General features: G+C 49.8%; 1 protein-coding gene and 1 long non-coding RNA gene across 3 annotated transcripts in view; one reads left to right on the forward strand and one right to left on the reverse strand.

Annotated features, from left to right (window-relative positions):
• Positions 1-27,989, forward strand: part of ARK2C (arkadia (RNF111) C-terminal like ring finger ubiquitin ligase 2C) — a 128,925-nt gene that overhangs the window by 28,063 nt on the left and 72,873 nt on the right. The gene's annotated exons all lie outside the window — the stretch shown is intronic.
• Positions 26,247-27,681, reverse strand: LOC107969487 (uncharacterized). Its single transcript, XR_001711340.3, has 4 exons — positions 27,533-27,681; positions 27,264-27,393; positions 26,837-27,011; positions 26,247-26,436 (listed from the first exon to the last, which is right to left on the reverse strand). It is a non-coding gene; the product is annotated as an uncharacterized LOC107969487 (long non-coding RNA).

The following is a 27,989-nucleotide window of genomic DNA, read 5'->3' on the forward strand; positions in this document are numbered from 1 at the left end:
TTAGGTGATATGCTCTGGAAGATCCTTTTCAGCTCAAATTTCCATGATCCTATTATCTACTTCATGCCCCGTTTCCCCACTTACAGAAATTAAGAAATAGGGCAGCATTGAAGATAATAGCTCATTTATATCCCTGAGGATTTCAAAGGCATTTACAGATGGCAAGCAAAATGGAGCTTGAATTGGGCTGGAGTTAGCCTGCCAAAGGCCCCCCTGCCACCCCAAGCCCCACTCATATGGGAGTGTAATGGGGTGCCCAGGCTCTGGGCTTAGGGGCAGGCCCAAGGTGACAAGTGAGTCAAGGGGCAGTAGCTGTCCCCTCCAAGGTCAGTCTTTTCTCCACCAGGCCATGAGGTGGGCCCTAGCAGGCCTTTGGGATGGATTCTTGGGGAGGCAGGGTTTTCCCTTCAGGGTTTTTGCAAGAAAGCTGGTTTCTAACTGAGATTCTTAGGCCTCGGTTTACTGTGTCAGGGCCTGCTAGTTGAGTGTTTCAGGACACCCCTAAAAGGAATAACAGACTTTTAATAAGATGCCTGCTTTACCCCAGTGGTTGAGGGGAGAGCGTGTTGAGGGGAGAGCGTGTTGAGGGGAGGAGTGTGTGCACGCCCCAAGGGGTTTGGCTCACTCATTAGCAAAGCCAAGAATTTCATCCTGGAAGCCCTCTCTGTGACTCAGGGGTTTTCTGTCCCTGAAAACCCTGAAGAACAGCATAGAAGCCACCCAAATAGATAGTGGCACAGCCAAGCCTCACTCGTTTTGACTAATGAGAGCCTCAAAGCTTTGCTATTTCCAGACATATGGTTTCTTGGCCTTAGCCAGTGAAACTCTGGGAACTTGCTTCAGTGAACAAAGAATAATGCCCTGTGATAACCACATCAGGTTGAATGGCACTTAAGTACACATGCTCAAAGTGCTTGACAAGTTTCTCTTTTCTGCACTTCCCTCTAGTCCTCTTCCTTAAATTCTAGAAGCACAACATACTAGAGCCAAGAGGAATCTTAGAGGTGTGTTCACTCAGTCCTTCCATTTTCAAATATGGAAACTGAGTTCTAAAGGGGGAAAAAAATCACAGGGAGGGATAGTGGCCAAGAATCAGACAGACCCCGGGGCTCTTGTGTGGAGTCCACAGAGATCTTTCCACGCCCACAGAAAAAGTGTAGAGTTAAAGCCAGACCAACCTCTGCTGCTACCAGAATGGAAGCTCTCAATGGCATGAGTTTTGCCTGATTTGTTCACTGCTATATCCCCATTGTCTGGCCCAGTGCTGAACATAATAAGTGCTCAATAAGTACTTATAGACTGAATAAATGGGAATGACAACACAGTCTAAATCACTGGAGTCTAAATGAATGTGGCTTTACTGTGTTGTCAGCCAAGAACATCCCTCCTTCTCTGGGCTTTGAACGTGGCCCTGAAGATGAGCAGCACTCTTAATTCTTCTACCACCTTTGGCTGCAGAGGAAGCAAAGGCCAATACCTTGCAGAAGAGACAGCTGTATTTTAGATGTTAAAAAATATTGAAAGGAACACACCACAGTGCCCCCAGCCAGAGCTCCTGTTGTTTGCAGTTCTCCGGCCACCAGGGGCATGTGCCTGCCTGGAGACAGCGCCCGTTCCTGGCTTCTCTAGGGCCTCAGGGCTCTTTCACTTGAGACATCCACAAATCAGGATGCACCCTGTGGTCTCTGGATCCCTGATTCACCCCTGCAAACCTCCCTGCTGTGTGCTGGTTGATGTCCACTCAGTGTACAGCCCCATCATGGGCCCAGGGGAGGGGACACGGAGGAGAGCAGCTGTCAAGTCACAGCCCTTGCCCATGGGAGACTTATGGGCTGCTTGAGGAGCTAAGATTGTCACCGTTATAATGAGCTGGCCTTGTAGTCCCAGCTGACTATAAGCTCCTTGAGGGCAGGAAACATACTTTTTAAGGTTGGGTCTCCTTGGACTTTCTGAGCAGAATTGAGGTGGTCACATCAATTCATAGGGGCCACCGTTGAGGGTGTGACCTCCAGAGTCACCTTTCAGTGGGTCTGAGGCCCTGACTCTGCTTCCTGACCTTGCTTTTCTTTTTCCTTTCTTTTTTTTCTTTTTTCTTTTCTTTTCTTTTCTTTTTTTTTTTTTTGAGAGAGAGAGAGTCTCTCTCTGCCCCCCAGGCTGGAGTGCAGTGGTGCAATCTCAGTTCACTGCAACCTCTGCTTCCTGGGTTCAAGCAGTTCTCATGCGTCAGCCTCCTCAGTAGCTGGGGTTATAGGCAGGGACCACCATGTCCGGCTAATTTTTGTGTTTTTAATAGAACTGGGATTTCTCCATGTTGGCCAGGCTGGTCTCGAACTCCTGATTTCAAGTGATCTGCACGCCTCAGCCTCCCAAGGTGCTGGGATTACAGCCATGAGCCACTGTGCCAGGCCCCTGACCTGCTTTTCTGAGGACAAAGGTCTTCTGGGATCTTCCTGCCCTCCCCACCTCCACCTATGCACTTTTTACCAACCAAAGTTTGCTTGGGTCAAAAATTCACAAAAGTTAACAACATTAAACAAAACATGTTTTGATGTGGTCTAACAAACTTAAAAAAAAAAAAGCTCTAAAGTCGTAGAACACGCATTCTAAAGTAACTGGAGAGGGACACATTTTGTGGGCTCCCCAGAGAACCCTTCGTGATGCCGACAGACAAGGTGACTACCAGACATATCATTTCACCTCCCCTCTAACTGGAAAAGCCTTCACACCTACTGCCTGATGCCTGGATTTTAGGATTGGCTTATAGCTGGATTTTGTTTTCTTCAGATGTGGCCAAAAGTGAGGCTGGAGGCACCACAGCCTCTCCTTCGGTGATTCACATGGCTTCTTGGGACATTCCTGTCCTGAGGCTCTCTCTGCCCATCTGTGCTCACATACTGATGGAGGGTGGCCTTTTCTGAGGATCGCACGGCCACCAAGGTCATAGAACCTGCAGAAGAGTCAGGTCCACTGGATCTCTCTGGGCTCCTGCTCTCTGGGCAGGAGGCTTGGGGCCTCAGCAGGCGGCTGACTCTGGCCAGCTTTACTGGAACTTCAGGGTAGAAAACAGCCCTGACCCAGGTCTCAGGAGAGCTGGCCCTCTGGTCCCAGCTGGGTCTCTCCTACACTCTCAGAGGTCTGTTTCTCCCTCTGTGACAGGAGAAGAGTGAGGGGTTGGGGGTCTCTGGGAGTTCCCTTGCTTCTAATGCCCTATAAGTCTCTGGTTCTCCTGATATTCCTGCTTGATCACCATTCCCTGCGTCTCTGCCATGTCCTCTCCAGGCAGCATCCTGCCTTCTTGTTAGAGGAGGGAAAGTAGAGTTGCTCTTTGGAACTTAACCTGGCTGAAGGGGAGGGGGTATGGATGGCAGGGAGTGGCCTAAGCTCAGACCTTGAGGCTCCCATGTGGGCTCTTCAGAAACCCACGCCCCCTGTCAGTGGTCCCCACCCCACACTCCCCGACTCAGGGTTACGCAGGGTCGAGTCCAGGAGGTCTTTTTTGGGATGACCTATGTCTGTCTCTAGAAGTCTCTGGACGAGCCTTTTCTCCACTAATGAACAGATGTACCTATGTCTTCACAAGAATCTGGCTCTTGATATGCAGGGCACCAAGTCTGAGGTCTGGCTGGATGACTTTCTCATTTTGTGATCTTGAATTTTTTTGTTTGTTTGTTTTTGAGACCAAGACTTGCTCTGTCGCCCAGCCTGAAGTGCAATGGTGCTATCTTGGCTCACTACAACTTCTGCCTCCTGGTTTCAGGCGATTCTCATGCCTCAGCCTCCCCAGTAGCTAGGATTACAGGCACATGCCACCAAGTCCAGCTAATTTTTATATTTTTTAGTAGAGATGGGGTTTCACAATGTTGTCCAGGCTGGTCTTGAACTCCTGACTTCATGATCTGCCTGCCTTGGCCTCCCAAAGTGGGACATCTCACTTTGCTGCTGGGTTTCCACATCCTCATTCAGTAGGGAAGCTCCAGCTTTGTGGCTAGATTTGCATGGGGATGAGGGTGTGGGCAAGGAATGACTGAGGAATGACTGCAGGGGAGGTAGAAACATGGGGGTCACTCAGAAGGAAGTTCAAATCCTGAGAAGGAAAAGTCACATCTTGTGAACAGACAATGGAGGATCAGTGCAAAGTGGGGTCTAATTAAGAGATAACTCTTGGCTGGGCGCGGTGGCTCACACCTGTAATCTCAGCACTTTGGGAGGCCAAGGTGGGCGGATCACCTGAGGTCAGGAGTTTGAGACCAGCCTGACCAACATGGAGAAACCCCATCTCTACTAAAAATACAAAATTAGCCGGGCGTGGTGGCACATGTCTGTAATCCCAGCTACTCGGGAGGCTGAGGCAGGAGACTCGCTTGAACCCGGGAGGTGGAGGTTGAAGTGAGCCAAGATCACGCCAGTGCACTCCAGCCTGGGCAACAAGAGCAGAACTCTGGCTCAAAAAAAAAAAAAAAAAAAAAGAGAGAGATAATTCTTGTGATATAGGCTTAAGCCCTCTGGCAGATTAGGGAGAGACAGCTGGGAACAGCTGACTGTATGACCTCTCCCTTCTCCGCAAGCCCAGCCCAGCCCCCGCAGAGGACTTCTCATTCTCCCAAATACTGCACTCAGATACTCATTTTATGATGAGGCCCAGACAATTTGGTGAGGAGGCATGGAGAGTTGCTCACTGGTTTTCTTCTGCCCTTAGTAAATGGCAGTGCCTAGCAATGCAGAATTTCCAGAACTTGTTCACAGCCCAGTGGTCCTTAAAGATGAGAGTCATGGCTGAGAGGAATAGTAGGGTTTCTGAGAAGTTTTAAACTTGGGAGCAAGGTGTTTCTTTTGAGGAAGGCTTAAATGTAGCTCTGCCACGAACGCTTTCTCTGACCTTCCTAGTCCTGAGATTATGTGCATTCTTCTATTCATTCACATGCTCATTCATTTATTTACTCAACACGTACATGTGGACTACCTGCCATAAGTCAGGCGCTGTGCTAGGTACTAGGGAAACCACAGCAAACAAAATAGTCTTGGAGAGCAAAAATCCAAGTCTAGCAAAAGGTCTTCTGTGTCTTGCTGGAAGGAACAGATTTTCTAACACTGGCTTAGGGCCCAGTCATCCCGTTGGACTTCTGAGATTCACAACAAGAGGAAATTCATCGTATACTTAGTTTCCAAGAAAAAAAAATCACCAAGCAAAATAACGCTATGGACCTCATAAAGCAAACACAACAGGAAGACACTGGAGTTGGGTGGATGAAAGGCTCCTACCGGCTGCCCATCTGCTGGGGGATGTGGGATCTCTTCTTACGGATGAAGAGTTTTGGGGGTTTTCCAAGAGCCTTATGCAATATTTAGCTTCTTATTCAACTGGTTCAATTCTGCTCCGCCTCCCATCCTGGCTGTCATACGTGGCTCTCCAGGTATAGGGTAGACCAGATGACCTCTGAGGTTTCCATTTGCTTTAAAAGTCAACAGTTCAGTGATTTTCAGGATAATCTGGGGTCTGAGCACAAATTGGAGGATTGCATTTATGTTCAGTGTGGGAGGTAGGAAACAATTTGTCCATAGTAGTGACCTGAAAAAGAAGCCATCTCCTTCTTGGAAAAGAAGTGGCTCTGGTTCTGTTCATTTGTGCCAAAGCCTTGCATTGGCATTCTTTGAGGCAGGGTAGAATTGGTTATTGAATAATAGGTGGGTCTATTGGACCCATTGCCCTTGTGCCCTCATAATCAGGCTGTCTCAGTGAAGAGGTGGACTGTAACTTGGGTCTTAAAACCCACATTGCCTAAAGCTTCTGGCATGGAACAAGTTGTATTCATATGACTTTTGGCAACTTACTCTACCAAACTGGCCTCGGTGTCCCCACCAGTAGCCTGTGACTTTGTGCTTTAGTCAAGATCAGAGCCCAGATCCCCTGAATGTTAGGTTAGAGGTATGGCTCTCAAGCCTTCTTGAGTGTCAGAATCACTTCAGTGCTTGAGACAATTCAGATTTCTCGGCTCTGCTTCTGGATATTCGTTGCAGTTGGTGTGGGATGGTGCAGGCATCTGTACTTTGAACCACTTTCCTCCATGATTCTGATGCCCAGTTATGGTTGAGAATCATCTGAGGCTAGTGAGTCTCCAAGTGTGGTGCCCTAGGCAGCACCCCTAGCTGGGAGGGGCTTGTTAAACATGCAGATTCCTGGGCCTGGCCCCAGAACCATGGATTAGAGTCTTGGGTTGGGCTTGAGACTCTACATGGGTAATTGTGATGCATACAAATGGTGGGAAACTACTGCTCTAGACCTTATCTGCTTCCTTGGACCTCCATGAGACTTTGTGCTTGAGCAAAAACATCCTTTCCAGGCTAAGCTTATTGGAAGTTCACTAAATGCATTCATCCTGGAAGTGTAGGTTAGGCCTGCCTGGTGTTAGCTGAGATTGGCTTGGGACGTGGAGGCCTAAATAAAGAATAAAATATGTTGGTTGAAGCACTCACTCTTCCCCCATTGCCTCCCTTTCTGCCTCCACCCCCTGCTCATATCATCACCCTAAACCCCCAGAACCATTGAGTGGGAAACAAAGACTTCCAGAATAGTGCCTGGTCATGAGATAGAGGAGCTGGCAGAAACTCATGAGTACCCCACTTCCCTGTGGGTCTGCGTGTGCCCAGGTCACCTTGATCAAAGCTTGGCCTGGGTTTTGTTCCCAGCTCCACTGGTCATTTAGGGAAAGCCAGTTGGACCTTCTGAGGCAATTCAATTCTGTTCTTTTCAGGACAGCTCTATGGAGTTGAGTCTTAATCAGTTGCACAAGGCATCATGAAGTGCTTACTGTGTACCTAAACCTGGCTGAGCATCAGGAGTGAGCAGCACACACTGAAAGTTTAGCGTATTGGTCAGGGTTAGAGCAAGAATGCCTGGGTTCAAACCCCAGCTCTGCCATTCACTTGCTGTGGGACCTTGGGGAAATCATTGAACATCTTTGAACCTCAATATCCTCATGTTTCAAATGCATGATGACAATGTCTACCTGATAGAGTGGTTGGGAGAATTTAGATGAGTTAGTACACATAGTGTTTAGAACAGTGTATGGCACACAGTAATTGCTTAGTGAATGTTTACTGTCATCATTTCTATGTGCCAGGCACTATGGTACTTACTTAGATTGTCTGATGTTATTTAATCATGTGGTTTAAGTGTTACTCTACAGAGATTAAGAATTCATGGTCCTGAGAAATTAATCTATGTGTTTAAGTTTACACAACTAATAAATGGTAGGCCAGGATTTGAATCTAGACCTCTATGATCTAAAAGGTCATGTTTTTGTTTTCCCCTGTGTGTATGCTCTGTGGACAAGAAAGCTTGTTGTATCTAGAAGCAACGTGTGGTTGTTTCCAGATACCCAGGAGCCAATTGAAGGGTGGTTCAAGATGGCAGCATCCATCATCAAGATGGGCTGGCTGAGGCAGGGTGGCCTGAGCTGGGATTTACTGGAGAAGCAGGGGGATAAGGCTGAGCAGAGGGTGTTGTAGAATCCTGGTGTGTGTGTGCTGGGGTGGCAGGGGGGTGGGAGAGGACAGGGCAGGGAGGAAGCTGATTGACTCGGGAAGAAGAGGTGAGACAGGCCAGCTTCCGGGGAATGTTGAAGTCCTGGTTGTGAAGTGAAGGGAGTCAGGGAATGAGAAATGCCTCAGAATCTCTCTGCTGGTCAGTGAGGTGTTGCTTTAGGTTTGCAGGGTGGGATTCCCTATTCCCACTCCCTAACACACAATGTAGCCAGAAAACTTTGGCCTGGAGACAGCTCCTTGCTGGAGGTGGGGGCACTTTTCTAGCCTATCTCATTTAGTTCTGCTTTGCTTTGAGTGGGCTAGAAACCCTAAAGGTAACTCATAAACCGGGGGCTCCTTATTCCTCTCATCACACACACCCTTTTCCCATTTCTAATGGACAAAGTAAGACTTTGCATGCGCATTTCAAGAGGCTGAGAGAGCCATTGCTTGCTTTTCCTCTTAAGATCTTGGTATTAGGGTAGAGCCCAGGGCCCGTCGGGCCCATCTGCTATAAATTAACACCAAGAAACCACTCTTGGGAGAGCTGCTGGCCCTCCACACACACACACACACACACACACACACATGCATACACACGCACCCTAGACTTGGGAATGATTCTGGTGTGGACTCTGGGGACCATAACAGCTTCTTGCTGCCTGTGGCCCCCTCAATGTGAAGGAGCTGAGAAAGGCCTTGCTGCTCCTCTTCCCTCTGAGCATCACTTTCCAGGCTCATCTACCAATCTGGGTCCCCACTTCCTTCCCTGCTTTGATAGAAGGAACATATAGAATAGTAATTAACATTTGTGAGGACCATACTGGACCAGGCTCATCTAAGGGGTTCACGTGATATCCTTATGATCATCTCTATAGGCAGGGGAGGGGAAACATCTTTATTCCCATTTTACAGATGAGAAAACTGAAGCCTTGAAGGGATAATCGTCTTGTCCAAGATAAGACTAATAAGGTGCTAAGCCAAAATTAGAAGCAGGGAAATCAGTCTGCAGAGCTTGTGTCTTCAACCAATTCTTTACACAGGTCTAGTTCTCATGAGCTGAGGTGGATGGAGGAGGGTGTTTAGGGAGACCCTGCTCCCCAGTCAGGGTCTGTGATGAATAGGAATGACTTTTCTGTCCTTGGCTGTAGGGAAAACATTGTGTTCAGATTCAGGATCCAAGAGTGTGCCTGGTCCCAGGTGGCAGTCATCACTATTTGCCACACTTCTCATGTCTGATCTTAAACGTACCAGGTGTGGGTGAGGCCTCCCCAGAATGCCCCATGCCAGGTGCTAAGGGGATCAAGGAATAGAATAAGATACCATCTCTGTCCTTGTTCTCTTGAGCCACTCTCTGGGTGGCAAGACCCAATGGACAGTTGGGTTGTGACAGAGGTTGACAGGAGGCAGAAGGCCATCCCAGAGAGATTTGGGAGGCCAAGATCCTACCAGCTGTTGGAACTCAGGGGGTGTGAGGTCAGCATGAGCTTTGGAAGCCAATGGGAATCAGGTACACGAAAAGGAGGATGGGCACATTGTGGGAGAGGGGAGGTGTATTAGTCTGTTCTCACACTGCTAATAAAGACATACGCAACACTGGGTAATTTATAAAGAAAAAGAGGTTTAACTGACTCACAGTTCCACATGGCTAGGGAGGCCTCACAATCATTACAGAAAGCAAAGGAGGAGCAAAGGCACGTCTTACATGGTGGCAGGCAAGAGGGTGTGTGCAGAGGAACTCCCATTTATAAAACCATCGGATCTCATGAGTCTTATTCACCATCATGAGAACAGTACAGGGGAAACAGCTCCCATGATTCAATTATCTCCACCTGGCCCTGCCCTTGACACATGAGGATTATTACAATTCAAGACGAGATTTGCATGGGGACACAGCCAAACCCTATCAGGAGGTCAGGGGAGACAGGAGCCTAGCATTCCCCTGGCCAACGAGATGGCCCACTGCAAGGAGGGTCACGGGGTCTGATGAGGAGGAAGCAGAGCCCAGGCCAGTGAGGAGGCTCTGACAATGCAACCCCATCCCAGGGATGACCCAGGCCCTGACTGGATTCTCAGTCATCTCAGAGAGACTCAGTGAGATTCTCTGGTTAAGGGAGAAGTTAAAGGAGATTGGACATTTTAAAAGCATTTCTGACCAAAAGAGGATTTTGAGCAAACAAGATCTTTATGAAGCTTGGATGATATCCTGGGCATGAAGCCCCCACCTGGGCACCTGGTACCCAGAAGACAGCAGCTGTTAGTATTGATGATAAGCCTCTCTGGGAAATGAGAACTGAAACAATGGTTTGAGAACCCTTCTGAGAAGCACTGGTGTTTCCCAGCTTCAGGTGCGCTTTCTTCCCAGTGATACAGATGAGGAGACCAAGGACCAAAGAGACTAGTGACTGGGTCAAAGTCAAACAGTGACAAAGTGGCAGGTGGAATTTGCCTGTGTCCAAGGCCCTTTCTATTGTACTGCAGCATCCTCGCTGTTCAGATAGACTTAGACATAGGCTGGGACATTCATGGGTTCATCGTTTACTCTTATCCATTCAACTAACAGCTGTTTATTAAATACTGACTCCTAACATATTAGACTTGGTCCCATGTCACTTCTGAGAACTGACTGTAGGGTCCTGGATGGGCCATATCAGGAGATGTCCTGAAGATGAGGCCCACAGTTCCTTTAGGGTAGAAGAAAGGGACTGGCATCCACACAGATGTGAACCCTGATGGCAGCGCTGGTGGCTGGAGGTTGGCCGCAGGGCCTCAGGAGCTGGACGGGGCTATACTTCAATACTGCCAAGTTCAGAGGCACTCAAGGGTCCTCCCTGGGGCCCTCCTGAGGATGCTATCAGGTTGGCAGCATAGTATTCTGGAGAGACCCCAGTTTGAGATGTGGTGGTAAGTTGTTGCACTCATCCAGCCACCCACTTGCTGTGCATCCTGAGGCAAGTCACTTCGCTCTTCCTGCCTCGGTCCCACCATTGCTCAGCTGAGAGCAGTAAACCCACCACTACCCCTCCCAGAGGCTGCATACAGACCCAGTGAAATAGTGCCCAGGGCAGCCTGAAAATAGTGACATAAAAGGCATCATTGTCATCTCAATGAACCCCATGTGGGGCCACCTTAGTAAGCCCCCTTCCAGCTCACCCCACATTCTAGCTTGTTGGAGGCCTGGAAGGGAGTGACACCATGTGAGGACACGTGACCATGGTCACAGGCAGGTGTCTGGGTTCCAATGGGAGAGGCTGGCCTAAGGGGTTGGGGGTCTCCTGTTAGAATTGGGGGGCAGAGACGCAGGAGGAGGGAGCTCAGCCTTCTCGGGCTCTGGCTAATAGGAACAGAAAGCTTCTGTTACCTGTGGCCAGGCTGTTTTATCCATACTTGTTAAACCCTGTGCATTTTGAGAGCGCCAAAATCCATACGTTTCCTTTATTCCAACCACACTGCGGTGCTATTATGTAAGGCTGTGTGGTGTCCAGGAAGCCTCCCGCGGCACAGGAACAATGAGCTTGCGCACCACTGTGGCCTCCACTTCTCCCTTCTTTTCCCACAGCCTCCTAATGCCACCATCATCAGCCTCACTCAGGGAGGGGGACCCTCCTGCTGGGAAACTGGAAGCTCTGTGTGTGTGTGCATGTGCGAGTGTGTGTGTGTGTGTGTGCGTGTGCATGTGCACACATTGGAGGATGTGTCAAAAGGTAGGCTAGAAACTCCAAATGTAACTAGTAAATAGAGGGCTCTCTCATCCCTCTCATCACACACCCAGGTAAGCAGAAGGGCCTCCTGCCCCATTCTCTAGGCCCTGCCAGGGTGTCATCTCCTTCATGGGCCTCCAGGGCCTTAAGCTTGATCCCTGGCTCTTAGACTGGCATGGCTAATGCCCAGCCAAAGGCCAGAGAGAGTAACACTGCACATTTCCTCAGAGCTTGCCCAGTGCTTTCTAAGATTCCATTCCTGCCCTTCATCTTGACAGTCATCTGGAAGGCGGCTGGCCTGCCAGGTACAGGAGGGACTGGGCAAGAGTCACCCAGCAAGTCGTGGGCTCTCTCCAGGCCTTTTGACAGTGCCCCGCAGTATCCTGCTGTGGAAGGACTGGCCTGCCTGGGTGCATCCTGGGGAGCAGGTCACTGCATGATGTCTTTGGCTGTTATGACCCAGTTGAAAGTGATGTGGTAACGAGAGACAGCACAGTGCCTGGACGCTGAGGGCTTTATAGATCCCCAGTGACCTTGAGGCTGAGAGCTGAGTGCTGCCACACTGGCTCCTCGGGCTCCAGGGACAGCCCACCAGAGGCTCACAGGTGTGTAAATGGCACTTTACAACTCTTAGGACAGGGCTGTCTCCAGGATCTCTGCGGGTGTGGGGGGAATTGTTATCTGAATCTTACACGTGGGGAAGCTGAGTTCAGACAGGCTCAGTGCCTAGGCCAGACCGTGCAGCCAGAGAAAGGCAGAGCTGGGGCTCGCTAGCCCTCAGATCCCCCTCCCACCCCCGGTCCCAGACCCTGTGCCCCTGAGCCCTCCTGGCAGCTGCCTGTTTTCCCAGAAGCAGATGGACAGTTGCTCCGACAAAGGGGCTGTGTGGCGCCCATGCTGTGGTTCCCATGGTAAACCCAGGCCCCTCATGTTTCTAATTACTCCTGGTGTTCTTTTCTTCCTGCAGCATGAGCAGGGCCAGGCTGGGGCATTCTTGTCATCCCTGTCCCCCACCTCCCGTCCCCACCAGGGGTCCCCTTATGGAAACTTCTCACACACAAGAAGACTGGGGCCCAGGCAGCTTGAACGAGTCCAAGAAACTCAGGGGTCAGCCAGGAAGCCTTTTTTTTTTCACCAAAATAGTTTTTTTTTTCAATTATTTAATTAATGAATTTTTATGGTGGGGAAATATACATATTGTATGATTTGCCATTTTAACCATTAAGTGCCACAGTTTAGTGATATTAGCAGCATTCACATTGCTGTGCTATTATCTTCACCATCCATCTCCAGAACTTTCTCACCTACCCCAATGAAAACTCTGTCCCCATTAAACACGAACTCCCCATTCTCCTCCCGCCAGCCCCTGGCAGCCTTTATTCCACTTTCTGTCTCTATGAATTTGACTACTCGAGGCCCCTCATGTCAGTGGAATCACACAGTGCTTGTCCTTCTGTGTCTGGTTTATTTCATTCAGGAGAACGTCTTCAGGGTTCACCTGTGTTGCACCCTGTGTCAGGATTTCATTCCCCAGCCAGGTGGCTTTATGCCTTCTCTTTTGCTCGAATTCTTTGGTTTTTAAACTTAAAAAAGAAAAAAGCAATGGAATCCTCCCCCATCTTTTCCCCCTTCAACAGAGTCTCATACGGAAGTCTAGTAAATACAGCACACAAAAGCAGCAAGGCTCTGGCTGAATTGGGGGGGCTAGAGACCCTACACCCCAACCCTGGCATTCCTGGAGACCCTTCCTGGGGATGGAAGGTGCCTGCATGCCTGGAGAGAGGGGCCGATTTGATTGACTTGGGTCATGAGTGAGAAGCCCCTTGAGTCTGACATTTGGTCTTGAGGGCCTCCCCAGTCACTGCACTTCCCTACTGCCCTCCTGGCTTCCCTCCTAAATGTCCTCTTCAGGTCTTGGGCCCCAGCCAGGCCCCAGGCCCTTGTAATAGGTGGAGGACCAGAGAGAGGCACAAGCATGCTTTGCCGGGGGATTTGGGGTTTCTCCCCACAAACCTCACCCAGGGAGGCTTTATCTGCATCTGCCTGAATCTCTTCTGGCACCCTCCCAACTCCCCCCACCCTCAGAGGCCCCAGGCTCCTTCCAGGCCACCCTGGCCGCATTCTTTTGTGCTGTCACTGGCCGCATCTATATATTGACTCTAGATAGTTCCTTTCCCTTTCATCAAAAATACTTGTCCTGGCCGGGCACAGTGGCTCACACCTGTCATCCCAGCACTTTGGGAGGCCGAAGTGGGTGGATCACTTGAGCCCAGGAGTTCAACACCAGCCTGGGCAACATGGGCAAAACCCTGTCTCTACTAAAAATACCAAAATTAGCTGGGTGTGGTGGTACACACCTGTAATCTAGCTACTCAGGAGGCTGAGGCAAGAGAATTGCTTGAACTTGGGAGGTGGAGGTTGCAGTGAGCGGAGATTGTGCCACTGCACTCCAGCCTGGGTGACAGAGTGAGAATCTGTCTCAAATAATAATAATAATAATAATAACTTGTCCTGGCTTCCATTTCCTTAGCTCCTTCCATGAATTGCGCCATTATATGAGCTGCCACATCCTGGGTTTATGCATCCTGGGAGTTCTCTTGTTCCCAGCAATTTTATGTTAAGGTGAGACCCCATGACAGGCAAGGTGGAGGAGGTATTTTGAGGTGGGAGCAGCACATAGGACAGAAGCCCTTTTGAGTGTCCCTCCAATTCCACCTGGCAACCATGGACTCTGCTTACATCAAACAACTGGAGGTTGATCAGGGTTCCAGGCCCTGGGCTAAGGGCTGGGGAAATAGCAAAACAGGCTCAGTCCCTGCCTTTGATGAGACTGTACAATTTTGGGTGAGTGACTTAATCTTTTGCTTCCATTTTCTTGTCTATGAAGTGGATGATAATAGCTCAGAGGGTGGCCTGAGGGTGAGATGAGGCAGTGAGTGTGCACAGCTCAGAACAGGGCCGGGCCCGGGGTCATCACAGCAAGCCTCAGCTGCTCTGGGTGTCACCCTCACCTGTGGCAGAGGGGCCTATGGACTTCTCTTGGCACCTGCTATTAGGCCCCTGGCTTGTTAACAGCCTTGACAGCAAAACGGTCACCTGCCCTTCCTGTTCACTTTTAGTTCTCTCTAAAATCAACACACAGCATGCAAGGGCCTGACATTAGTTGGGTACTTTCTCTGTGTCAAGAATCTCTATGAGGTAAATGTTAGGATGCCCACTTAATGGACAGGAAAACTGAGGTTCCGTGTGGTTAAGGAGCATGGCCGGACAACAGTCAGGATGTGGTAGAGGCCACGGCGTGGCCCTGGACTGCCTAGTTTTGAACTTTGTTCCTGGCAGGTGGAGAGCATAAAGGGAACAGAAGATGCAGCCTCTTGTGGAGATATTTTTGTGAGGGATGTTTGGAAGATCCCCTGATGGGACCTCAGACCACACCTATGCTCTGGACTATTCGACCAGATTTTGTGGGATGTTGCAAGATTATGCCCTGTGACTTGGAAAGAAATTTCTTTTGGGGTCTCAGTTCAGTTTATTTGAAGTTAGTTCAGCCAGCATTGGTTAATAATCTTTTTTTTTTTTTTTTTTTTTTTTTTTTTTTTTTTTTTTGAGATGGAGTCTTGCTCTGATGCCAAGGCTGGAGTGCAGTGGTGCAATCTCAGCCACTGCAACATCTGCCTCCCAGGTTCAAGTGATTCTCTTGCCTCAGCCTCCCAAGTAGCTGGGACTACAGGCACGCACCACCATGCCTGGCTAATTTTTGTATTTTTAGCAGAGATGGGGTTTCAGCATGTTGGCCAGGACGGTCTTGATTCCTGATCTCGTGATCTGCCCGCCTCGGCATCTCAAAGTGCTGGGATTACAGGCGTAAACCACCGCGCCCGGCCAAGAATCTTTTATGTGTAGGGATTGTGAGAGAGTCAAAGATGCAAAACCCAGCCCCTACCTCAGGGAGTGGTCAGGCACCTAGGAGGAGGCAGCAATGCATCTTACATGTACTAGGAGAGGTTTGAATATGGTGACTGTGTCAGAACTCCAATCAGCACATGGCCTGACCTTGGATTATTTAAATTGCAAATATATTCATATGAAATATCTGAAAAAGGTATATAATGTACCCCTTTTAAATTCACATGTTTAGCAAATAGCCTTTAAAGAAAAAAAGTTTCATAAAGCTGAGATGGGAAACTTGAGATTGACAGTTCATGTCATCCCTCTTTCTCTCCCTTCCTTCAACAAGTATTTATGGGAACTCGCTATATGCCAGGAATTGGTCCAGACACACAGTGATGTGTGTCTTTCAGTGAGGCCAAGAGAACAGACAAATAAAAAGCAGTAACAGCTCCCTAATGGCTCTGTGTGGAGCATCCCGAGAACCCACAGGAGGGTGCTTCATAGGAGGGGCAGCAAGTGGCTGGAGGGGATTTTCCTGGAGGAAGCAGTGTGGGAGACGTGACCTGAAGGGCAGCAGAGCAGTATTTTGTTAGATGAAGGAGTGGAGGTTGAGCTAGGGAGCCAGGGAGAGGTTATCAGGTAAAGGGAGAGGCACATATGAAGGCTCTATGAACCAAATGTATGGGAGGTCAGAGGAGGGTGTCATTAATTTCACGTGAGGGCAAAGGCATGAGAGATCAATAAAGGCTTCAGGGAGGAGTTGCTATGTGATGGGGCATTGTGAGATGAATAGGAGTTTGATAAACAAAGGTTGAAAGCACTCTGGGCAGAGGGAGCCGGCAGAATCCATAAATGCCTGGTCTATTTAGCATGTGATTCTCAGGCAACCATGTCTAGAGCAAAGGGTACAGGAGGGTGGGACTTGGCATCATCAAACATCCAAGAAGAAGTTCTGGGGCAGGAAGGCTGCTATGGATGGTGGTGGACTGCACAACAGAGGTGGTGCAGGATAGAGAGGAGGGGTGGGTTTAAGAGGCATTTGGGAAGAGGGTGAGGGGTCTTGGCAACTGCTGAGTTGCAGACATTGAGAAATGAGGCCAGTGGAAGTTGGCCCTGAGATTTGCATTTGAGCTAACTGCTCTTCCAGATCGAATGCAGCTTCCATTAATGCTCCAAGGTACATCCCCTGCACCAAACCATTTATCAATTTATATTGGGGGAGCAAGTTTGAGGTCGTGGTGTCCAAAAGCAAGACAAGGACCCTGCACATGCCCTTGCGTGCCCTAGCTCTAGTTTACACACACCGTAGTTTCTCCCTTTGCCCATACTACAGATGGGAAAACCGAGGCTGGGTGGCTGCTGAAGGCCACACAGCAGTTTGAGTCAGCACCAGGGACAGAATCCAGGCTCCTGGTCTTTTCAGCCTGGGGCATGTCCTCCAGCAAATTCATTCCCCCTGAACACCGTGGAGGGGCAGCGTGAGAGGTGATGGGCTTTTGCACCGCTTTCTGTAAGTCACCGCCCAAACTGGAAAGGCTTCGGGGAGCTTGGAGAAAGCCCAGAGGTGTCAAATGATCCCTCCATTTGACATATGGTCCAATTGTTCCAGTTTCATTTAAGATGAGGCCAGCAGGCAGGGCCACTGTTTATCAAATAGGAGTTTGATAAACAAAGGTTGAGAGCATTCTGGGCAGAGGGAGTGGCATGACCCATAAATACACATTCTACTTAGGGTGTGATGCTCAGGCCACCATGTCTAGGGCAGAGGGTGCAAGAGGGTGGGACTTGGCATCACGAAGCATCCAAGAGGAAGTTCTGGGCAGGAGGGCAGCTATGGATGGTGGGGAGCTGCACAAGGGAGGGGGTGCAGGATAGAGAGGTGCCCCTCCTATGAAGCACCCCGCTATGGTCCTGTCTAACCCATCTTCCACTCTTCCTCCCCAGTGTGGCTCTGATGAATAAGCAGCTGAAACAAACCATATGTCAAATGAAGGGACCTCACTGTCCCCAGGGCTCACCTGCTCCTAATTAGGCCTGGAGTAGGGAGGGAGCGGGGCACCAGAGGGCATCAGCCAGCATCTGTTCCCCAGAGTGTGTGGGTGTTGGGGGCAATGAAGGAAAGGGAAGGCTTGGGGGCCTCGTTGTCCCTGCTGGGAGCCCCCAGGCCCCCCAACCCTCTGATTTTATCCTGTCATATAAGAGTTGCTGGAAACGTTATCATTCTGGCAAGTCACTCAGTCAAGGAAAACCTCTTTAATCTCTTTTGGGGTGCATCTAGTCCACAGGTTTTTAAGCTTATTGACCGTACTTGTCTCCACTTTGACAAACACAAAACCCTCTCCTTAAACTTAGCTTGAAATTTAAAAGAACAAATCAATCTCATGAGACTAAGCGCTGGTTTCTTTTCAGGGCTCATATCTTATTCTTCCAGATTCTAAAGGCCTCTACTTACCCTCACACCCACCTTCCCTCCCCGAGTCCATTTTACAGATGAGGGAATAAGTCCAGAGAGGTTAAGGGACCTACCTGAGGTCACACAGTGACGGCTTCCGGGCCTGGCCAACAGCACTGCCCTCATTTGTTTCTCTTGAGCCCTTCTCTTCCCACCAGCCCCACAGGGCAAAGTCGCTCTTTGAAGCTACCTTCAGAATTCTTCTCCCCACTCCCTGAGGCCCTCCCCACCAACTGCGAAAGTGTGGCCTTTCCAGAGGTGGCCAGTTCATTCAGCCACCCTGGGGAGCTAATGTACTTTCTGAATCTAAAGTGACATGTGACTTCAGGACACAGACAGGGGAAGAGGAGTTTGATACAAGGGATCTGTTTCAGGGCCCGTTCAAGAGATGCCTAGAGGCTGTCCTGAGAGGGTACCCCTTCCTAAACTCCTACCTTCAGAAACCATCTGCATGGCTGTCCTGCCCCTGGTGTCCTTGGCCCACTGGGACGTTGCTGCCAGTGGCTCTGCTTGCTGGCTTCATCTTAAATGGAACTGGAACGTGAGAGAAGAGATGAGGCTCCAAAGGCAGAGGCCACCCCACCCCCAAATCCCTCCCAACTATTAGCCTCAAAGTTTCCCTATCCATGAGCTCTGCTGTCGGGTTAAACTTTTTAGAAACTGCCTACCCAGTGGGGGTGGAGTGCAGGGGCCTCAAACCTCTGCCTTCCACTCCATCTTCGTGTCTCTGCCTTGGTTTCCTCTTCTATAAAATGGAAGACTGGATGGTCTCTCTGCTGCCTTTTGGCTGTGCTAGTCTCCTCTCCTGTGGCATCTGGCACAGCTGGTGCAGAACCTGGGCTGGGGCCTGGAAGGGCGTCTTGGAAGATGGTGCCCACGGGGGCTGTTGGCCTTTTCCTCTGGCGACTTGGGGAGTGTGCGCAGGGGACATCCAGCGGGCTGAAGGAGGCCCAGAGGAACTTGCTTAAGGTTTCTTTGAGAAGGAAGTGACAGTAATAATGACAATAACAACATCAAGAACAAAGCAGGAATAGTGATGAGGGGCGCTTGCACAGTGTTTGTGGTGTGCCAGGCATCGTTCTCAGGGCTCTACCTGTGTGAACTCTGACCCAGGCGCTTGCATTTCCTCAGGTCCTAGTGCTTCATCCTTCAGAAGCTGCTGCCTTAGGGAGTTGCTGGGCTGGTCGCTGGGATGCTGGAGAATCTCCTATGACTGGGAGCTGGGAGCAGGGACTTCTGAGGTCTCCAACCCCCAGTATCTGAGACTCTGGAGCCTCGAACCCAGCCTGTGTGATCTGGGCTGTCTGCTTGTGAGTGGCCTGCTAGCTAAGGACAAAGAGGGGTTGCAAGGCTAGTGCTCCCCCAACCCCCGGGGCTAGGACCAGGTGCCCTTCCTCCAGGTCCCCATCACACTTGCCCCAGCCTTCCTTCCCAAGTCTCAGCACTGCAGTGGAGAAGGAAGGCCAGGGACAGAGGAAGGCTACACAGAGAGCAAACCCAGCCCGGCTGGAGTTCCCTCTCAGAAGCACATTTGTCACAGAGAGCACCTTTGACTCCAGAGTAGGAACGCATGCCTCATGTCCTCTGGCCATGTGTGGGAGTGTGGGGGAAGCCCTGGGCATGCCACACTACTGCGCCTCAGTTTTTCTATCTGTAAAATAGGGACAAGGTTATCTCTCTGCCCTCCCCATGGAGTGAGACGGCAACGCTGTTCTGAAGCGAGGAGGCATTGCTGTTTTTGTCAGCCAGGCATTGGGATAAGGCCAGGCACTGCCTTTGTCTTCTGTGGCCAAAGCCTGATTTCCATCCAGACTTGCCGTCCCCTCCGTGGTCTCTGAGGAATCAGGTTCTGCCATGTGGGGCCACAACAGCAGGTTCAGCCGCAAGAAACAGTGACCCATGCCAAGAGAATTTGGTGCTTCTCTGCTCTCTCCCCGCTTCCTGGGCCTCACCTCTGCAGTCAGAGCCCATGTCTGTCCCAGTTGATCACCATCTATTGCTCACCCAGTGCTCTCAGGGACATCCGTTGAGTCCCTGTTTGGTCCTTCTCATGGTCCTTCTATTTCCAGAGAAGCCTCCTGGAGGGAAAAACATCCTTCAAGACTCTCAGGTGGCCTGGGCAGTGGCTCACACCTGTAGTGCCAACAGTTTGGGAGGCTGAGGCGGGAGGATTGCTAGAGCCCAGGAACTTAAGACCAGCCTGGCAACATAGTGAGACTCTGTTTCTACCAAAAATAAAAAAAATTAGCTAGGCGTAATAGCAAGTGCTTGTAGTCCCAGCTACACTGGAGGTTGAGGTGGGAGGATCGCTTGAGCCCAGGATATTGAGGCTACAGTGAGCTAGGATTCTACCACTGCACCCTAATCTGGGTGACAGAGCGAGACCCTGTCTCAAAAAAAAAAAGATGCTTAGGAATAAAACTCCAAAGGTGGGGTTTCAGGCACCACCGGCGAGCAGGTGTCTTTGGAGAGATGTGCGACTCCCTTGCTCTCTGGCACGGGCTTTGGCTTAAGCACCCGCAGGGCCTCCCTTCTCTTAGGTCTCAGGGGTGAGATGCTCTGCAGGAGCCCCACAGCAGTGCCGGGAGATGGAACTTTGCAGCTGGAGCAGGCTTTTTTCCCTCCTGCCTCAGCCTGGGCATCTGTAGAGCCAGGTTGGCTTTGGGGGCTAGGCTCTTAAATTAGAGGCCATGAGGGTTTCAAACATGGCAAGGTCTGGTATCTGAACACTTGGTTGTTGGTAACACTCATCCCTCCTGGACGGTCTGTCATCTTCCCCTCCTGCTGAGGACAGGTCCCATGGAGGCAGGGGTTGCTTAGATCTGCATCTGGGGAGGAAATCAGGCAGTGCAGGAGCCCGTGCCTGGCCCATGCTGTCAGACCCTCATGGCCCACAGGCTCTGTCCAGCTTCAGATTTACTACATAGCTCAGAGCCCTGGGTTGGTCCTGGCTGGGTCTGAGTCTGCAAACCTGTGGTTTTTAGAGATGAGTTGTTTACCATTTTCTTTTCATCACAAAGAGGAATCCCTCCCCTTATATGCAATGAATGTTTTAAAAATCAATACATTCATCTAGTGTTAGTCTCTTATTTTCTCACTGCTTATTTTACTTACTACTGAGAGTAAAACCCTACCTGCCCCATGAATCTCAGCAGGCTCAGTTAGCCTTGCATGACTTAAGTTTCCCATTTTCCCAACCATCCTCTGTCTATTGTCCATCTCCTCTGATGTCCACCACAGCCCAGTGAAGTTAGGCAGGTGTGATTTCCTCTGAGTGCAGGGAAAGAAAGACAGGCTCATGGAGTGTCCCTCTGGGTGAAGAGGCAGCAGACTGAGGGCCAAGCCTGGGTTCTTAAATTAGAGACTATGCAGGTTTCAAACATGGCAAGGTCTGGCATCTGAGCACCTTGGTCACTGGCAGCACCCATCCCTCCTGGACCGTCAGAGCCTCGGGACTGCCAAACACCACCATGAGCTCATGTAGTCCCATCCCCTTATTTTATGAAGACAACATCACACTCTTCTTGGCATGTATTAATACTCACTCCCCCCACCCCCTTGGTCTGGAACCTCATGCACCCCCTAGCCTGCTGGGCCAGCTTGGTCAGATCATGGCATCCATCTCATGCCTGCCTTCTTCTCAGCATGCTGGGCCAGGAGCAGGCCAAGGGCCTAGCCTCGGCCGGGGTAGGTGCTGGTTGGGTCAGGCGGACATGGCCAGATGATGGCTTCCAAAAAGGGAGATGCCATCAGGCCCCTCCCACCCAGGGGAGGCAGTGGGTGTTGGGGGCTGAAGACAGAGAGGGTCAGTCCAAGATGGCATCAAGTCAAAATTTCAAAATGTGAAAAATACAATTTTTCTACAAATATCTAGTGATTTATTTAAGTTGCTAATGAGGGAACCAGCAGGATGATGCACCTGGTTTGAAAGGGGATGTAAGGAAAAATACGTATATATAAAATATGTATACACACACACGTTAATGAGAAAACGAATGCTGCTAAATTAGACACAAGACTAGCTAATGTCTAGCAGGACAGTAAAACCATAACCTTTGGTATTATATTCTCCATTGGACAAAAATCCTTGGCACCATGTTGGTTTTCTCTGTTTTTTTTTTTTTTGAGACGGAGTCTCACTCTGTCACCCAGATTGGAGTACAGTGGTGCGATCTCAGCTCACTGCAAGCTCTGCCTCCAGGGTTCATGCCATTCTCCTGCCTCAGCCTCCCGAGTAGCTGGGACTACAGGCAGCCACCACCGCGCCTGGCTAATTTTTTGTATTTTTAATACAGACGGGGTTTCACCGTGTTAGCCAGGATGGTTTTGATCTGACCTTGTGATCCGCCCACCTTGGCCTCCCAAAGTGCTGGGATTACAGGCATGAGCCACCGCGCCCGGCCACCATGTTGATTTTCTAATGATAACGACTAACTTTACAGAGTCCAGGCTCTGCTCAGTAGTCAGTCCGATGAAGTTATATCTTGCCATGGAAGGCCAGTGACTCTTAGGGAAGTCTGTCAGACAATGCTGTAACATGACTTTAAAAGGACACACAGTCCTCTTTCTGTATTATTTCAAAGTTTTGGATATTTTTTCTTAACAGCAGACAGGGGCAGTCGGGGTGAAACTGTGGGATTCTAGCCAGAGAGCTCAACACAGAGATGGTGAAGACAGAGTTGGTACAGCAGGGCTTTTACTGTCCAAGACCACTGCCCCGGCCGTGCTTCCAGCCCAACCTCATCTACTGGGCCAACCCCTCCCTCCATCTAGAATTCCACTCTGGTTATTAAGACCACCTGGGCACTGGAGTCCCAGGGGGCTGGGATGCCCAAGGCCTCACCTAGTGCTCCCCGTAGTGTCCAGTCTTCCCGAGGACATGCAGGCTGGTGTGTACATGTATGTGTGTGGGGGGGATTCTTGATACTTCTTCCTTCTTATCGCAGAGATGCTCTTCTTCAGAGATCTGCCCCTAGCTGGGGCTTGGGAGGCCCCTCTTTCTTAAAATATATCTGGTGGCGACTTTCTTTCCTCCCCGAATCCCTTGCCCTTTCCTTGAATATTTCCCATGGGTACACACCCCATGATACACACACCACTTCCACCCCTGCCATATGGACACACACATAATGCCTCCCAGATACCCAAATCTACTCAGATTCCCTGGAGAAGCAGCAAAGCCTCCCAACAGAGAGGGGACTCATTCCCTATCTCCCACCTCTTTCCACTTGGGACCACGGCCAACCCATTCTGCACTCTTGCATGAATTAGAAAATGGCCCATTATGGCCAAGCACAGTGGCTCATGCCTGTAATCCCAGTGCTTTGGGAGACCAAAGTGGGAGGATTGCTTGAGGCCAGGAGTTCGAGACCAGCCTGGGCAAAATAGCAAGACCCTGTCTCTACAAAAATAAAATAAAACAAAATTAAATATAAAATAGAATAAGAAAATGTCCTGCCTTTTCCCTGGTAGATACAGCCCAGAGCCAGGGCACACACACAGCTGGTTCAGCTCCACTCACTTCTTGATGGTCACCTTTGTGCCCGTAGACAGTATCTCTGTTCCCTCCCCCTCAAAGATTTCCAGAGTGGTGTGCAGGGCTCCCTCTCAGTTGGCAAACCTTTTGACATCTCCATGGGAGATGGTCCAGCCAACTCTGGTGTATATTCTCAGAGATCCTGCTTACCACGCTGGTGCCAGCTCTTGTCTGTTGGGTTAGAGAATATGTTTGGTTGGGTGGTGTGATGTCAGGGGCCAGGGGAATCTTGTCCTGCCTCACCAATTACAGGGTTGCTTCCTGGGCCTCAAATCTAATTGCACAGAGATGAGAGCCCTCCTGGGAGATGAAAGTGGTGGCTTGTGAGGACAAGTGGGTGTAAATGACTGATAACAGATTGTTTTGTCTGGAAGGAAGGACTTGCATGTGCCTGTGCATGTGTGTGTGAGTGTGCGTGTGCATATGTGTGCAGGGAGGGATTCTGAAGAGGAAGGTGTTGCACAAGGATGTCCAGGTTGAAACCCAGGAGCTTTTCCAGGGTGGCTCTGCTGACTCTAGTGGACAGAGAACAGGCTCTGGAGCTCCAAATCCCCCAGATTCTGCTCCTGTCTGCTGATAGGTAGAAGCAGGAACAAAACTTACTTTGAAATGCACAGGCAGAAAATCTTAACACAAACCCCACAGCCTCTCTGATCTAGAAGTGTCAGCTGTCACCCTTTGGAGCATGAACTGAGCCCTCACCAGCTCTTCCCAGAGCTTCTGTGCCCCTCCCCAGCCTCTTGCTCCAAGCCTGCACTTTTGGCAGGACCCCCTCGAGGCAGTTAATTAATAAATCAGTGTTTGCCTTTATATTGGAAAAGAGATTTTTGCCCCCTCTGTAAGTGATAAGTGTTTCAGCTGAGCCTGGTGAGGTATCTGGGGCTGGAAGAGTTGCTTTTATTAATACATGCCAAGAAGACTGTAATGCTGTCTTCATAAAATAAGGGGATGGGGCTAGATGACCTCATGGCAGTGTCTGGTGGTTCTGATGCTCTGGCCCCACGAACCCCTTGTCTCCGGAAGGGAGTTGCTTCCAACCATCTGGGCCTCTTTCTCAGCTGTTTTGCCAAAAATAAAGTATTGGGGTTCACCCTCAGGTTTGTGAGGCCTTAGAAGCAAATGCCAAGGCCCATCTGTCCAGGGGCCATGTTCTCAGGGAAATGCTGTTAGCTACCTACATGCCAGGGTTTCTCTTCCTCTGGCTGCCTCATTGCTTACACTGGCGAGGGAGCTGAATGAAAGCCTTCTCTGCACATACAAAGATCTGTAGACTGTCCGACACCCTTCTACTCTTTAATCATCAGCATTGTCATCGTCGCCTTCATCTCTGACATTTGTACAAATCTGATGGCTTACCAGGTACCATCAAATATATAGTCATTTCATTTGAGACACAAGCTCCCCTTATGGTGGAGCTGGGGCAGGTGTAAACTTCATTGTTTTATAGGAAGCAGAGGCAGAGGGGTTAATATCAATTTTTTTTTTCCTAAGGCCTGGTAAGGACTGGGGCCAGAACTAGAATCCAGGTCTTTTGCTAAGCTATCTTATGTCTTGACCCCCCATCAATCCATCCATCCATCCATCCATTCACCCACCCATCCACCCATCCACCCATCCACCCATCCATCCATCATTCCATCCGGCAGATAATTATTAAGTGCTCATTTCATTCCAACCATGTAGATAGCTATAGAGTAGTGAACAAAACAGGATCTTTTCCCTGTCCCTGGCAGCTGTCCTTTCAGTGGAGATTCTCTTTCTGGGACATGGTGCTGTCTTTATAGGTAGGAAGAACTGGGGAGCTGGACATGCGGCTCTCAGAGGAACATTTTGTTTTCACTTCTCATCACTTCCTCCTTCCTTCTGCCCACAGCAGACAGGATTTAGGTCATTTTGGGAGTCCCCCACTTTCTGATTTCTAGTACCTTTGGCATCATGGGCAGTGTTCGGGTGGCGGAGGAGCAGCTACTCCTTTTGGCGGGGGACACTGACATTCCTGGGCACTTCTGCGTGCCGCTGCTGAACCAGGCACTTGGCCAACACTCTCATCTAATTCATTCCTCACACAGTTCTGAGGGGCAGTAGACAGGCTGGGTAAAGAGGCTGAGGAGAGTGCGCCAGGCCAGGGAAGCAGTGATTTTTGGTGGTCTCACAGCAGTGACACTCTGACATAGCTTGTCAACAGAGGGCTACAGTCTGTCCAGCTTAGCAGACAAGTTTCTTCATGGCTTGTTCTCAAACTTCAATGTCCAGCTGAGGCATGCATAAAAAAAGGCAGATAACCAGGCCCCACCTCCAGAGAGTCCCATTCAGCAAGTGGGTGAGGGGGTTGGGGATCTGCATTGAAACAAGCCCCCATCCTCCATGATTCCAATGCAGAGCTTGGGGAACCACTCTGAAGTAAGGAAAGCAGCTTTTCCTTTGGACAGTGCAGGCCTTTGGGAGTGAATCCAGTACAAAAACAGCATTAGCTCCGAGGACAAGAAATGTGTACAGAACTTGCAATATTCCAGGACTAGGGGAGAAACTTGTCCCAACTTTAGTGCCAAATTCCCCTCCAGGCTGTGCAAAATGTGGAAGTCCCTGTGCTTCCCGGCACCACCTGGGTGTAGCTCTGGAGGGCAGGAAGCAAGAAAAACATTCCCCACTTGGAAGAAGTCCAGAGCTGGGCGTACAGACCCGTGGAGGGTGCAAGGGCCCCTGAATGGGAACAGACCAGAAACCACACATAGCTTCAGTTTGGAAGTCAAACGCTGGGAGGGGAGAAGCTTCCAGTCTTCATCATCGAGGACTGCTGAAATCCCAGGGTCAGCTCAGGGATCTGTGTGTACCCAAAGCAGCCTCTTGAAGCAGAAGGTGACCTTAGGGGTTATTTAGTTACAGGGACAGCCAGTGCAGGGCAACGCAGGCTGCCAGTCCAGCTCTTGGGACTGGGGCAGTCACGCCTAATCAACCGTGGCAGCTGTTCCTTCAAGCCTACAGGCAGCATCAGAATTCCTCTGAACAATCCCCACAGGCTGGGGATTTCCAAGATTCAAGCTGGCACTTGCGTTCCAAGCAGGCCTCTTTGCCATTCCCCATCTAGATGAACACCCTTATTTGACACACAAAGAGTATAAAGCTCAGAGAGAGAAAGTGGCTTACTGAAGGTTACGTGTTTATTTGGGATTACAGCTGGGAGGTGAAGGGAGATAGCTACATAGTAAGATGGCATTTTCAAGGGGTGTTTGGGTTCCCTGGCTAAGTAAGTTTGAGAAATCCTGTATGTAATACCACCTCTAACTCGAAGATTCACCACTCATACAGTATGCAAAAGACTTGGAAAGGTTGCAAACCTGGAGAAGTTGGCAGGAAACAAAACAAAACAGAACAAAAACCTTGTTTAACTTTTTCAACTTTATAATGTTTCCATGCACTTCTTAGATACATTTGATCCTGGGACCCTTCGGTGACCTAGCAGCTGCTCAATCCTGTGGAACAATTTGTTCCTGAAACACATGTTGGGACCTGCACGTTTAGCAGGAGATCCGGCAGCAAGACACACACAACTCTGTTTTTGTGGTGCACCTTGGCCATGATCAAGGGCGCAGGAAGCACACGGGGTTGGCACTGAACCAAGCTGCCCTCAATTGGGATCTGGGGAGCGATGGACCTCTGTGACTTCTTTTCACTCGGGAGGTTTAGGTTCCTCAAGACATGAAGAAGGGGCTTGGGGCTGGGCCTGGGTTTACTCACCAATCCTAGACAACAGGAAAAAGCAGCTTTTTCAGAAGGTGGGCTCAGGATAAATCAAAGCAATTTCCATTTCCCGAGTGAGGTGTAAACGTAGAGAACTCAGAGGTGTGTTTTTGTGGAGAGGTGGGTGTGGGTGAAAATTTCACACCCCACTTAGGGGCAGTTAAAAACAGACCTAAGAACACAGAGATAAAGAAAAAAAAAGACACGAAATATTGAAGCAATTGCCATGAAGCTCATGTACTTAACTCTGTGGCTGTTTATTGGATTTCTTTAATAGCTTATTGACTCTTGGTTCACGAGGAATTCTACCAGAATCAGGGTCCTATCTTGGCTCAAGGTCCACAACAGATTGGTAACAACTATTGGAGGGGGAAGACAGGCTTAGGGACCACAGAGCAGATAGCTGAGAGGAGTGGGCACATACCCATCTTGTCTCATAAGTCACCATCAGGTAGTGAGGACCACAAGGAAACAGGGAAACATCCATTGTATTTAGTCACCGCTGAAGGAACCAGGAAAGTTAAGTGCACGAGCATTTAGGAAAGGTTTCCAAACTGAAAGATAGAGATTCAATGGGTAAATTTCTGTTATAGAGAAAATTCACTTATATGCATCTTTCCCAACAATGCTGATAAATAAAACATCACTGTAAGTTCTAAACACACTGGATAAAGTCCCACTGGACAGACTCACACTGTTATAGGAAACAAAGAGTGTCGGGTCATCTGGTTCAATCCCTTCATTTTGTAGGCACGGAAGTATATGTAGGAGTGAGAGGGACCCCTGGCTCAAGGCCCACAGCTGATGAGAGCAGAGACAGTCTCCCACCCTGGTCTAGAGTTTGCTGTTGTCAGGGGCAACCGTGGGGGTGGATTATTACGCTTTCCCCAGCCCATCCCTCATCGCTTCTCCAAACCCAGACTTCCAGACTTCAGGGACTTGGGCCCACCCGGGAGCTGTCTTAGGCCCCTACTGGATTTTATTCAAGCCAGAGCAGCTCTCTCCAGGAAGTGAAATGGTCGTTTCTTTCCTTTTTTCTTTCAGACAAGGTCTCACACTGTCACCCAGGCTGCAGTGCAGTGGTGCAATCTTGGCTCACTGCAGCCTCGACTGCCCAGTCTCAGCTGATCCTCCCACCTCAGCCTCCCCG

The sequence above is a fragment of the Pan troglodytes genome, chromosome 17, assembly GCF_028858775.2.
Source record: "Pan troglodytes isolate AG18354 chromosome 17, NHGRI_mPanTro3-v2.0_pri, whole genome shotgun sequence".
In the NCBI taxonomy this organism is placed as follows: domain Eukaryota; kingdom Metazoa; phylum Chordata; class Mammalia; order Primates; family Hominidae; genus Pan; species Pan troglodytes.